At 36.4% G+C, this 11230-nt stretch overlaps 1 long non-coding RNA gene across 1 annotated transcript in view; it reads right to left on the bottom strand.

Moving 5' to 3' along the window:
- The window catches only part of LOC134839409 (uncharacterized), an 18767-nt gene extending 12603 nt beyond the window's left edge, over nucleotides 1–6164 (bottom strand). Inside the window, exon 1 of the long non-coding RNA XR_010162377.1 lies at nucleotides 6026–6164. This is a non-coding gene — a long non-coding RNA (uncharacterized LOC134839409). The remainder of the gene's footprint in view (nucleotides 1–6025) is intronic.
- Between the last annotated feature and the right edge of the window lie 5066 nt (nucleotides 6165–11230).

Here is an 11230-nt window from a genome sequence, read left to right as displayed (position 1 = left end):
CCCTTTTTGTCGCCTGGAAAGCTTTAATATAGTCACGCAGCGCGTTTCATTCCGCCTCAAAATTGGATCGGGGGCGAAAAGGTAGTTTCTTTAATCATTTCCTTAATCGAACCCTCCATTTAATGGGAAATAGCAATTTACATTGAGCCGGAAAATTGAACAAGGATGGCGTTAATGACTAGAATAAAGCTTATTTTTCAACAGGAAAAAAGGAAGGAAAAGTGTAGTTCTCATAATACTTTTTTGCAGTTGTTCAAATGGCTATATTGAAGTATTGAAGTCTGCATTGAAGTATTATACAGACCAAGAAAAAGATTAAGAAAAAACAGGATATATCCCAATTTAAGCAGCCTCGAACTATGAAAGTAAAGCGTAAATGGTACTCAACCTACGTCCTTAGGCTTTTAAATAAATTTAAGCAAAAAAAAAGCTGCAACAAAGGAGTCGAAAAATCACTCTCAAAGCTTTACCTAGGTCCAGTAGCGGATTTGGGGGGGGGGGGGGGCGACGGGGCGGTGGCGGACCCTTCTCCTCAGGGATTCGACCCCCTGCCGACCCAAAGGGTCCCCCTTTGTACTATTTTGAGATATCCACTTTTGGATGACTGACTTTCAAACGTTGCTAAAGGCGCCTTCGGCCTCATTATACACTAACTTTGAGGGGGGAGCGCGTGCCGAAAAAACTCAAATTTTTGGCCAAATTTTTCCAAGAAGTGTCCAAAAACGCTTTTTTGGCCTGTTTTTTGAAAAATTTGCCGGCGGCTCAGAAAATTTTGTCAATATAGGGTCTTTAGAATTATTTGAGAGAGCTCAGAATATCAATTTGGTCGACCTAAGAAAAAATTAGGGCAAAATTTCAAACATTGTTTTGAAAATCCGCCCCCCCCCCCTCAAAAAGTTCCTAGATCCACTTCTGCCTAGGCCGCTATACGTTAATAGTTATTTGGTCAAAACGAGTTTTCTGCAAAACAAATAGAATCTGTATTTTAGGAAGCTATTTACAAAAACGTTGAATGAGCGAATTTGTTTGAAGTTAAGCTTCAGATTTCCTTAGGTAAAAATTGGCTCAATTTATCAGATTCACGCATTATAATTCAAGTTTCAAACTATCAAGCAAAAATGAAATCTGGGCCGTGTAACAAAAAAGACCCTTTTTCTTTTGACAGTACTAAAAAGTTTGATAGCTTTTAGTCAAAACTTACAGTAAAATAACAATCTTGAACGCATTTTAGGAAGAAATTTCCTTGAAACGTTTCGGTGAAAAAAATGAATGAAAAATTCTCCCATTGAACTAAAAGTTGCGGAAAAAAATTTAATTTTTTTTTCTTGCGCTCGTGGAAAATATCCCCCAAGATGAAATTGGCCTCAACTCAACCGCCAGTATAAAATCGCCATAGTCTAAGCTCTCCCATACCCCAGCCCCCGCCTCGTTAAGACTAAATCCCTTTGGAATAAAATTATCCAGTTTTTGTTTTAAGAACCCCACACGGTAATCGGCAAAAAGGCAACTCGTAAAGTTATATTAAACTCGAAAAAATCTTGCAAAATACACCACTTTCAAAGCGTCAAATTTCGTTTTGTGGGTTGTCTGAGGTTTGCAAAATAGATTTTGTTACATTAAATTTAATAACATTATGAGTCATTGTTGTGCTCATCTATTTTTGTCCAAAAATAACTAATATCAAGGAAAACGAGTTACCAATTTCAGGTTTTTTGTTTTGTCTGAGAATAAATAAAATCAGGACGGTCGTTTGAATTATCTTTGAAATAAGAAAATTTTTTAATCAATTTTGATTTTGTTGTTTAATATTCTTCTGACAATGTTGAGTATTATTCAAAAAGTTTGACCACTGCGCCAACTTAGCGTGATCTTTATTGTGGCGTTGTGGCGCATCGGTAGTGATGGTGCCCAGCAAGCATATGATTGTGGGTTCAAATCACACGTGCGCTGCAATTTACAAGGTGAGTTCTCGCAATATTGCCTCAGCTTGGTTAACTTTAAGCAATCAACCTTCGGTTTATAGGCATCAGACTGGTTAACTATAAAGATACTTAGGGCTCTTTTTCCTCCCCACCCCCTCCCATTAACTCACTCACTCAAACATGAATTATGGTGTAACGAGTAGTTTTACATGACGTCCTTATTTATGAATACCAAAAATGTTTGTCATGGCCTAATTAGTCTGCATGTAAATTTCATGACATTCGGAAAAAGTGAACAGTAACTTCAAATATAAAAATTTGCAGGTGGGGGAAAAGGAAAAAGAGCCAAACTCAGGTATAGTGATGAGTCTGCAGTTGAAAACCGAAACAAAAATATGGCATTATTGTTTCAATTTAGGATCTGCGAGTCTTCATAGTTGTCCCTGTTCTTACTTTCCAGAAACTCTGGAACTCAAGTCCTGCAACGAACTCTTCTTCTCTATCGCTCTTTTTTTATTCTGATATCTCTTCAACCTCTCCTATCCTCTATCATACTTTGTCTCTTTGTATTTTTTTTCATTATTAACTCTTTAGTCTCTTAAACAATATGACCGTTCTCGTTGTTGTTTTAATACAAGTGACTAAATAAACCTGTTTTTTTTTACCGTGAGGCGACAATTGGTAGCAGGCGACAATTCGTAACAGTAGATATAGCGGTAACACTGATTCACGCGCAATATTCCGCTCGTGCAGGATGTAAGCGCAGCGGAGAAAGCGTAATCTTCTTGCCCACAGACCACAGTTTTTTTCGTAGCCTTTACAATCTTTTATAATATTTTAAGTTTAAACAAGAAGTCGCCAACTCAGTTTTAGCAGCATTTACTGTATAATTCAAATTAATTAGATCTTAGAGTGTTCTTCTTAAAATTAGTTCCGGCAATTTCAAATGAACCTGATTTCAAATATTTTAAAGAGTAATTTCATTTCCCGCGCAATATGCATTCAATTTCCAGTTTTTTTTAGATGAGGGGCACACAGGTAGAAGAAAAGATTCCCCTATGGGAGCAAGTTAGCTTTAAAGCAGTTTACCTCCTCGCACCAAGTTCGAATTTCAAAGAGCTCTATTGGCGTGAACTACAGAAATCCTAGCCAGTTGCTTGACTTTTTTCATCAAGAGGGTAATCTGAGAAAAAAAGAAACTAAAAATACCTGAGATCTGTCTCAATTAATTGATGCGATGCCGCCTCACATCCGTGTAGTACTGGCTGACCCTCCTTCTTTTCTGCTGATTTATGATTACCAATAATTTTGGATTTCCTAAAATGCATCTTCGTCGAATGAGCTCTCAGGAAGTTGAAATTAAGGTGAACTTATTGCCTCAACAATTTCACAAAGTTTTGGTTTTTTGTGATAGCTCCAGGCAGTTTTTTCCTGGTTTTGTTGAAAGTGACGAAAAAGCTTGAATGAGCGGGTGCTGTATTGTGTAATTTTTTTGGATCAGGCCCTTAGTGGCAAGTCTTTTGATTGATTACTAAAACTATTGCCCAGTTTTGTGTCTCTAAGCATCGTAACAACTGGGTCTACTAGAAAACAGCAGCAGCTCACAATTGGCTCCCAGTAATTTTTAGCCTTATACTGTGAAAAAAGACCCGACGACTACTTCGAGCGCTTTGGTCTTGCTGACTGCAAACAAATGGGCACACCAGTGGATATCAGCTCACAACTATCAAAGAACGACTGCCCTGAAGCTGGTCATCAGAGGCTATGCCCATGAAGGCTGAGGACTACAGAGGCATTGTGGGCTCGTTGTTATACATACCAAGCAAACAAGGCCTGATATCCTTGCTTTTGTGACACAGCTCTCCCGCTTCCTGGAGAACCTGGACAGGGTGAAGTGGACGGCTACGAAGAAGCTCTTTAGTACGTGAAAGGGAGCAGAGATCTGAAGCTGTGCTACACCAAGGAAGCTGATGTTGTAGAACTCTATATTTCTCAGCTGCTGACTGAGCTGGTGATCTGGATGATAGAAGGTCAACTACTGGCTACAGCTTTCGTTTGCAGAAGACAGGGGCAGAAGTTAGTTGAAGCACCAAGAAGCAACCAACTGCAGCCATATCTACCAGTGAGGATGCTTGCCAGGAAATGACAGCAGCAATTTACGAGGCTCTTCTCAATGAGATGGGCGTGGTGAATGACGGACGAACAATCATCTTGGATAAATGCAAAATAAATGCAAAATTGAATAAATTCAGACAAGGTTATCTTGTGATCACAAACCTATTATTTAGTCAATAATAAGATGATAGGAGGAGGAACAAATTTGTGTGATCCAAGGATGCAACAGTTAAGATGAATAGGTTGTTGAGCAGCATTTGCCCAGTATTTACACAGTGATGGAAAATAGAAAAAAAATCCTGACTGGTTGTCGTCAGATGCTTCTAGTCTACGTGTTTTTCACCTGCTAGAACCTTGCCAGTTAGTTTTGGTCTAATCAAGGGTTAACGAACGTGTTATGATTTTCAAGTCATCAGCCTAACGAATCTTACTTTGCTTTCTACTACATAAATAATATAAACTGGTAGATGGGTCTCGAATCGCAATTTTTTCAGACCCAATTTTGTTATCCAAATTGTTTTGCCTACATAGAAAAATTCGACCTTTCACAGCCATTTAACTAGAAAAAAAATTAAAATGTCTAACTTTGAAGCAAATAGATTTAATTCGAATTGAAGTATGCAGCAACCAACAACTACGCCTTAGAATTACAAACACAAACGGTTAAATTACATTTTGGTTCATTGGAAATAGATTTTTGCCTGGCTAAGTTGCTGCCTGAATTTTATTTTAGTTTTTTTGTAAAAGCAGGCTGATTTTTTGTCAACAGTTAATTATCAATTTGCGCTGTTATCCAATGTCCCAGTGCAAAAGCACCGAAAGATTTCTGGTTGCTTGCAAAAATCAGCAAAAAGTAAAGATATCTATAGCCGATGAAAACTTTTTTAAAAAATTGTTACAAAAGAACTATAGTTCGTGCATGTTTTTGTCGGGTTTTGCAGATCTTTAGATATTATTTTAACGAACATTACAAAAAATTTTAATTAGTTAATCAGTAAAAACAATCAGTGAGGCGGCAATTCGTGCAATACTAGAAAAAAATTGGGCAGTAGTTTAAGGGGAATCACAAAGTTTTTTATGTACTGGAAGTTCTTTTGCAAGTATTTTGAAAGGAGAGGTTATTTTTCACAAAATTTGCAAGATTGTGGCATGATCTTGCAAACGGTCACCTTTAGTCTTATAAGTAATTTTTTTTACCAACAGAAAAACAGCGTGGAAATTTTATTATTCTATTTGACTTTGGTCACTATGAGTTGAATCTGGAGAAAGTGCTCAAGATGACCAAGTTGAGATTATTTCTTTTTCTCTTCTATTTTGCACCTCAATTTTTACCCTAATTTCGCATATCAAGCAGTTAGAAGTTAGAAGATTTTGATTATTTATATCTTTTGATCATTGATGTCAATTAGCTTAAGATGTTTGATATGTCGTGTTCTTACGGATACTCAAAAGCAGACTAGGTTTCAATAATTGGCTTTTGGGGGTAACCACCTAGCAAGGGCCGCCTTCTGAGAGCGCTATTTGACTGCGTATTTGCGGGAAAATCTGTTTCCCCAACAATAAATCCTATTTTTGAAAACCTTGCCTCAGAAAGGAAATCTTGAAAGCAAGGTTATCTTGCAAGAAAAACCTCCTTGATCGAGTCTAGAGCAGCTAATTAGTCTGGGAAGCAAGAATTTTAGGCCCTTGAAGTTTCATTTTTAAACTCAAATGGTAACTAACAAGGCTCTACATTTACACCAGACGCGATGCATTGCAATTTTTGTGGGGAGAGGGGGGCATAAAAATAATGCGTAAAAAAATTAAATGCGACCAAGTGAAGCCTTCAGAACAGCTAATTAACACCAAGTAAGTTTCACTTGCACCTAAATTAGCCACTTTTACATAAATATCAATGAAACACAGCGCATGAAAAAGCGTTCGTTCTCTTAAAGAAAACTCTAAGAATAGTTTCGATTTGCGACGATAAGTGTTTGATAAGTACTTACAAAATATATGCAATAAAGCCGCAAAACAGAGATGATAATTCCACCTGATAATTTGTTTTGTTCGCCGGGTTTTATAATCAGAATGTAATTTAATTTAGAGTTCTGAACAAAAGGAAGCATCAAGTTCTTTTTTGAAGAGACGCTCGATTTTTAGTCATCAGGGAATGAATCGGCTTTTATGGAGTGAAATATTGGCTTCACATGCTACCTATCATCAAGATCCTTTGAAGATGAAAAAATTGAAGCGGTTTAATCCAAGCCTAACAATACATGGAATATTAACAGTCTAATAAATCAGGAGCAAAACATTTATACCAACAAAGGTGCATGTATTTTTGTTTTTTATACAAAAATGCAAAAAAATGCAACGAGCTCCTGGTAAATTGAGTTTTAGAAAAAGATGTGTTTTATTTTAAACCGATATCTTATTTATTTTAACTCAAACTTATACGCTTCCCGATATCATGAATCCATCAAAGCATCAAAAATTTATTCCAAAGTAATGGAAGCCCAGTGCCATACAATTCCATACAATTCCATACATACAGAAATTTACATGAAATATTCATAATTGTCATTTTTTCGGTAAATCGAAAAAAAATGCGTTACATGTATTATTTGTCCGACTTTCGTAACAAACGTAATGGAATATTTGTGCTCGGGTGGGTTTTTTTTCTTCAGACAAAATTCGACTTTTTATATAGCCATTTTTGACGGAATTTTTAAAATATCATTCGAAAGTTATTTGTTGTCTTGAGGTTAATTTTGGAAAAATATTTCACCTGTGATCATTTTTTGTAAACTTATGTGGGTTTAAAGATTGTTATTTTGGCCAATTTGGGATAATTAACGCGCGTTTAAATCCGTCTTTTAGAAATCGTTTCCAATTGATTGAAGGAAGCTTACTTGCCAGTATAATTAACGCGCGATTAAATCCGGCTTAGAAATTGTTTCAAATTGATTGAAGGAAGCTTAATTGCCATAATTGGTTGGTTAATAGGAGCGGAATCTATCCTTTTGTATTTTATATGACATGTGGGGGGATAATTTTTACAAAAAAATCTCAAATTTCAAAAAAAAAAATCATTTTTTTTTATATTCAATTTTTTTTCTGGTTCTTACTGCTCTATAGACCTGAAAAGACAGTCGGAACATTCAGGGCTTTGCTCTGGTTCTTACTGCTCTATAGACCTGAAAAGACAGTCGGAACATTCAGGGCTTTGCCCTGGTTCTTACTGCTCTATAGACCTGAAAAGACAGTCGGAACATTCATGGCTTTGCCCTGGTTCTTACTGCTCTATAGACCTGAAAAGACAGTCGGAACATTCAGGGCTTTGCCCTGGTTCTTACTGCTCTATAGACCTGAAAAGACAGTCGGAACATTCAGGGCTTTGCCCTGGTTCTTACTGCTCTATAGACCTGAAAAGACAGTCGGAACATTCAGGGCTTTGCCCTGATTCTTACTGCTCTATAGACCTGAAAAGACAGTCGGAACATTCAGGGCTTTGCTCTGGTTCTTACTGCTCTATAGACCTGAAAAGACAGTCGGAACATTCAGGGCTTTGCCCTGGTTCTTACTGCTCTATAGACCTGAAAAGACAGTCGGAACATTCAGGGCTTTGCCCTGGTTCTTACTGCTCTATAGACCTGAAAAGACAGTCGGAACATTCAGGGCTTTGCCCTGGTTCTTACTGCACTATAGACCTGAAAAGACAGTCGGAACATTCAGGGCTTTGCCCTGGTTCTTACTGCTCTATAGACCTGAAAAGACAGTCGGAACATTCAGGGCTTTGCCCTGGTTCTTACTGCTCTAGACTTGAAAAGACAGTCGGAACATTCAGGGCTTTGCCCTGGTTCTTACTGCTCTATAGACCTGAAAAGACAGTCGGAACATTCAGGGCTTTGCTCTGGTTCTTACTGCTCTATAGACCTGAAAAGACAGTCGGAACATTCAGGGCTTTGCCCTGGTTCTTACTGCTCTATAGACCTGAAAAGACAGTCGGAACATTCAGGGCTTTGCTCTGGTTCTTACTGCTCTATAGACCTGAAAAGACAGTCGGAACATTCAGGGCTTTGCCATTCAGGGCTTTGCTCTATTTTGTTTGTGTTCATATCTAAACACTTTTGAAAGTGAACCTATTTATTCACAATCTATGAACTTTTGACATATTCAGGAGCTTAAATAAGATATGCTCAGAGATTAGCTCGAAGTATCGTAAAAAGTACAAAGATGTGATGGAAACTTTCCAGCAGCCTGAACCTTCAGGGCTTTTTCCTGAAGCGAGCGTCTTTTTTAATTTTACAGACCTTTTATCTATTTTTTTATCCAAAACTAATATTCTTGAAAAACGGGGGAATTTAATTAAAATGAACAAAGACCAAAAAGATAACCGCAGCTATGTTTCAAACAGTACTTTATTTAAAAATAACAAGGATAGCCGGTTGCACGTAGCACAAAAATTTTGAGGTAACGAAAGCAAAGAAACGCAAAAAAATTGTAAAAAACTTCAAATTTATTGCATAATTTTGGCTGAGTAAATGTTAAAACTGCATGAGAATCAGGGGCGGTTTTAGGAGGGGGGGGAGGAGTGAACGTTTTTTCTCAGGGATTCGATCCTCTGCTGACCCAAAAGGCCACTCTTTGTACTGTTTTGAGACATCCATTTTTGGTGACGGACCCTGAAAATTTTTTAAAGGCGCCTTAGGTGCCAATGTATACTAATTTTGAGGGGGGAGTGCGCGCCGAAAAAACGCAATTTTTTGGTCAACATTTTTAGAAAAAGTGCCTAAAAACGCTTTAAGAAAGCCTCTAAAAGCGCTGCAGAAAATTTGGCCAAAACAGAGTCTTTTAAGTGCTTTGGGAGAGCTCGGAAAATCAATTTGGCTGACCTAAACACAGGTCGATAAAACTTTCGACTAGTTTTTGAAAATCCCCCCCCTAGTTCGCAAATTTAGTCTCATTAAAAATTAAATAAGTCAAAATGTAATTTCTCAAAACTATAGTAACTTTTGAAGTTTTTTAAAAGTCCGAATAATGCTTCAAAGGTTTTTGGTATGACAGTCACACAATTAAGTGCTTACAAAAAATCCATCGAATTAATAAGCAAATTTTTGTTTAAATTTCGAAACTGAAAACAAATAGCAAGCCTCCACATATCAAGATAAATCCCTGCAAATTAGATCAATACTAAAAATTGATTCGATTTGAGTTAAAGGCATTAGTGTATCTTTTACAAGGCTTATGTAAAGACTGACCGATATTTTTACGTTTTAATTCATTTGTAATCCGGAATTAGATCAATTTTTCTACCATGATTTGTGTCCAATGTTGTGCACATTTTCAATTTTCAAAATTATAATAAAATTCAGGTTCAAATTAATCATGATAACTGTTTCCTTTTTGAAATCCCGCTCAAAAACTGCTGAAGATTTTCACAGATTGGGCGGTTATTCTAGAAGATTGCACTCAAACAGCTCAAAAACCGCTCTCATCCTCGCAAGAAACAATCAAACTGCTCAAATCTGTTCAAATCTGTTCAAAACTTCTCAAATCATAGCAACAACCGCTCAAACCGCTCAATTTTCAGCATTTCTTTGAAATTTTATTTCAAAACGGTGTTTTGTTTGCTCTCATCCTCGCAAGAAACAATCAAACTGCTCAAATCTGTTTAAATCTGTTCAAAATTGCTCAAATCACTGCAACAACCGCTCAAATACTGAGCATTTTTTTGAAAGTTTATTTCAAAACGGTGTTTTGTTTGCAGGGCAGACGCAACATTCTCTATAAATATCTGAAATCCCTACCAACTGGAACCTGATCTAAACTACATTTTATGATTGGATAAATTAGATATTTTACCACTGTAAAGTATTTAATATTAACCAATCATGATCCATCTAACTAACAACCCACTTATTTGTAAGTGCTGAGATTACTTGTAATTTCAGCACCAGAGAGATTTGAATTTAACTTAGAGATTAGTTGCCTCTCCAAGAGAACTTCAGCAGCCGCAATAAACCAGTATACCCTAGATCTATTGAGCCTAGCAGAGACTAGTTAAACAACCTGAGACTAGATAGTATAAGAGTAAGATTAGGATCGGTATTAGACTAAGAAGTTGCACGAATCTATCCGGCCGAAAATAAGATAGCGTGACGAGCAGACGGTGTACCCTATCCGAAATTACTCTATGAGTTAAGACCATCGGTTATAACTCATCTGGTGCGACCATAAGTCTCGAACAAGACCTTAATAGCTTAGAATTAACCAAAAATAGATTAGAATTTAGACAAAACATTTTTAAAATGTTATACGACGATAATTTAATCGAAATGTCTCTACGACTCAATAGATCAGAGCCAATATTCCGAACGATATTAGAACTACCCGGAATTGGAAGAAGAGCTCGAACCAGAGACGACATACGACAAAGTAGAAACTTACCAAATAGTTATATGATAGTACGGCAGAAGCCAACACAAACTTTTATATTTAGAATTTTATTAGCAATGAATTTAGATTTTCATTTACAAACATAAAATCTTGAAGTCAATCTTCATGATCATTTCAGGCGCTAAACAAAATTATTAATGTACAATAACGATTGATAAAAAGATCTCAGATCGTTTTCCTAAAATTCTGCAGTATTATATAAAACATGTTTGGAAAATATTTATTGAAAATCAAAACAAAAATTAGTAGCATGACAATAAACTGTTAGTAATCATAAAATCATCAGTTGTCCCAGCTTCATCACCTAAAACATAACAGCAATCATAAGCTCACTAATATCATTAAAACACTAAATCTTTTTCTTAAACAAATTTAAACCATTTTAAACTTAAATTCACTTAATTTTAAAATCAGATCATCAAGGCTTATCCTTGGATCTTAATTAATTTTCTATTTAATTAAATTTAAAACTTGATCATCAAGGCCTATCTTTGGATCAAAAAGAACAATTTTGTTCTCCCCCACCCACTTAGCTAGTGTCTAACGACCTCAAACGTCGATTCACTATCCAACCCTTTTTAAAAAACCCAAGACTAATAGAAATTTTTGAACAAAACTAATCATTCAAATTAGGATAAACAGTGAAGAACTTCGGTTATTCATCCTTCACTTGAAACCTCCTCTTATCAGACCCAGGATAAACCTTAGACTTAGTAAGTTTAAAATAGTATCTAACGAACTACTCGCGTTCT

Source organism: Symsagittifera roscoffensis, chromosome 2, assembly GCF_963678635.1.
Source record: "Symsagittifera roscoffensis chromosome 2, txSymRosc1.1, whole genome shotgun sequence".
NCBI lineage: Eukaryota > Metazoa > Xenacoelomorpha > Acoela > Convolutidae > Symsagittifera > Symsagittifera roscoffensis.
This window is presented reverse-complemented; position numbering and strand designations above follow the sequence as displayed.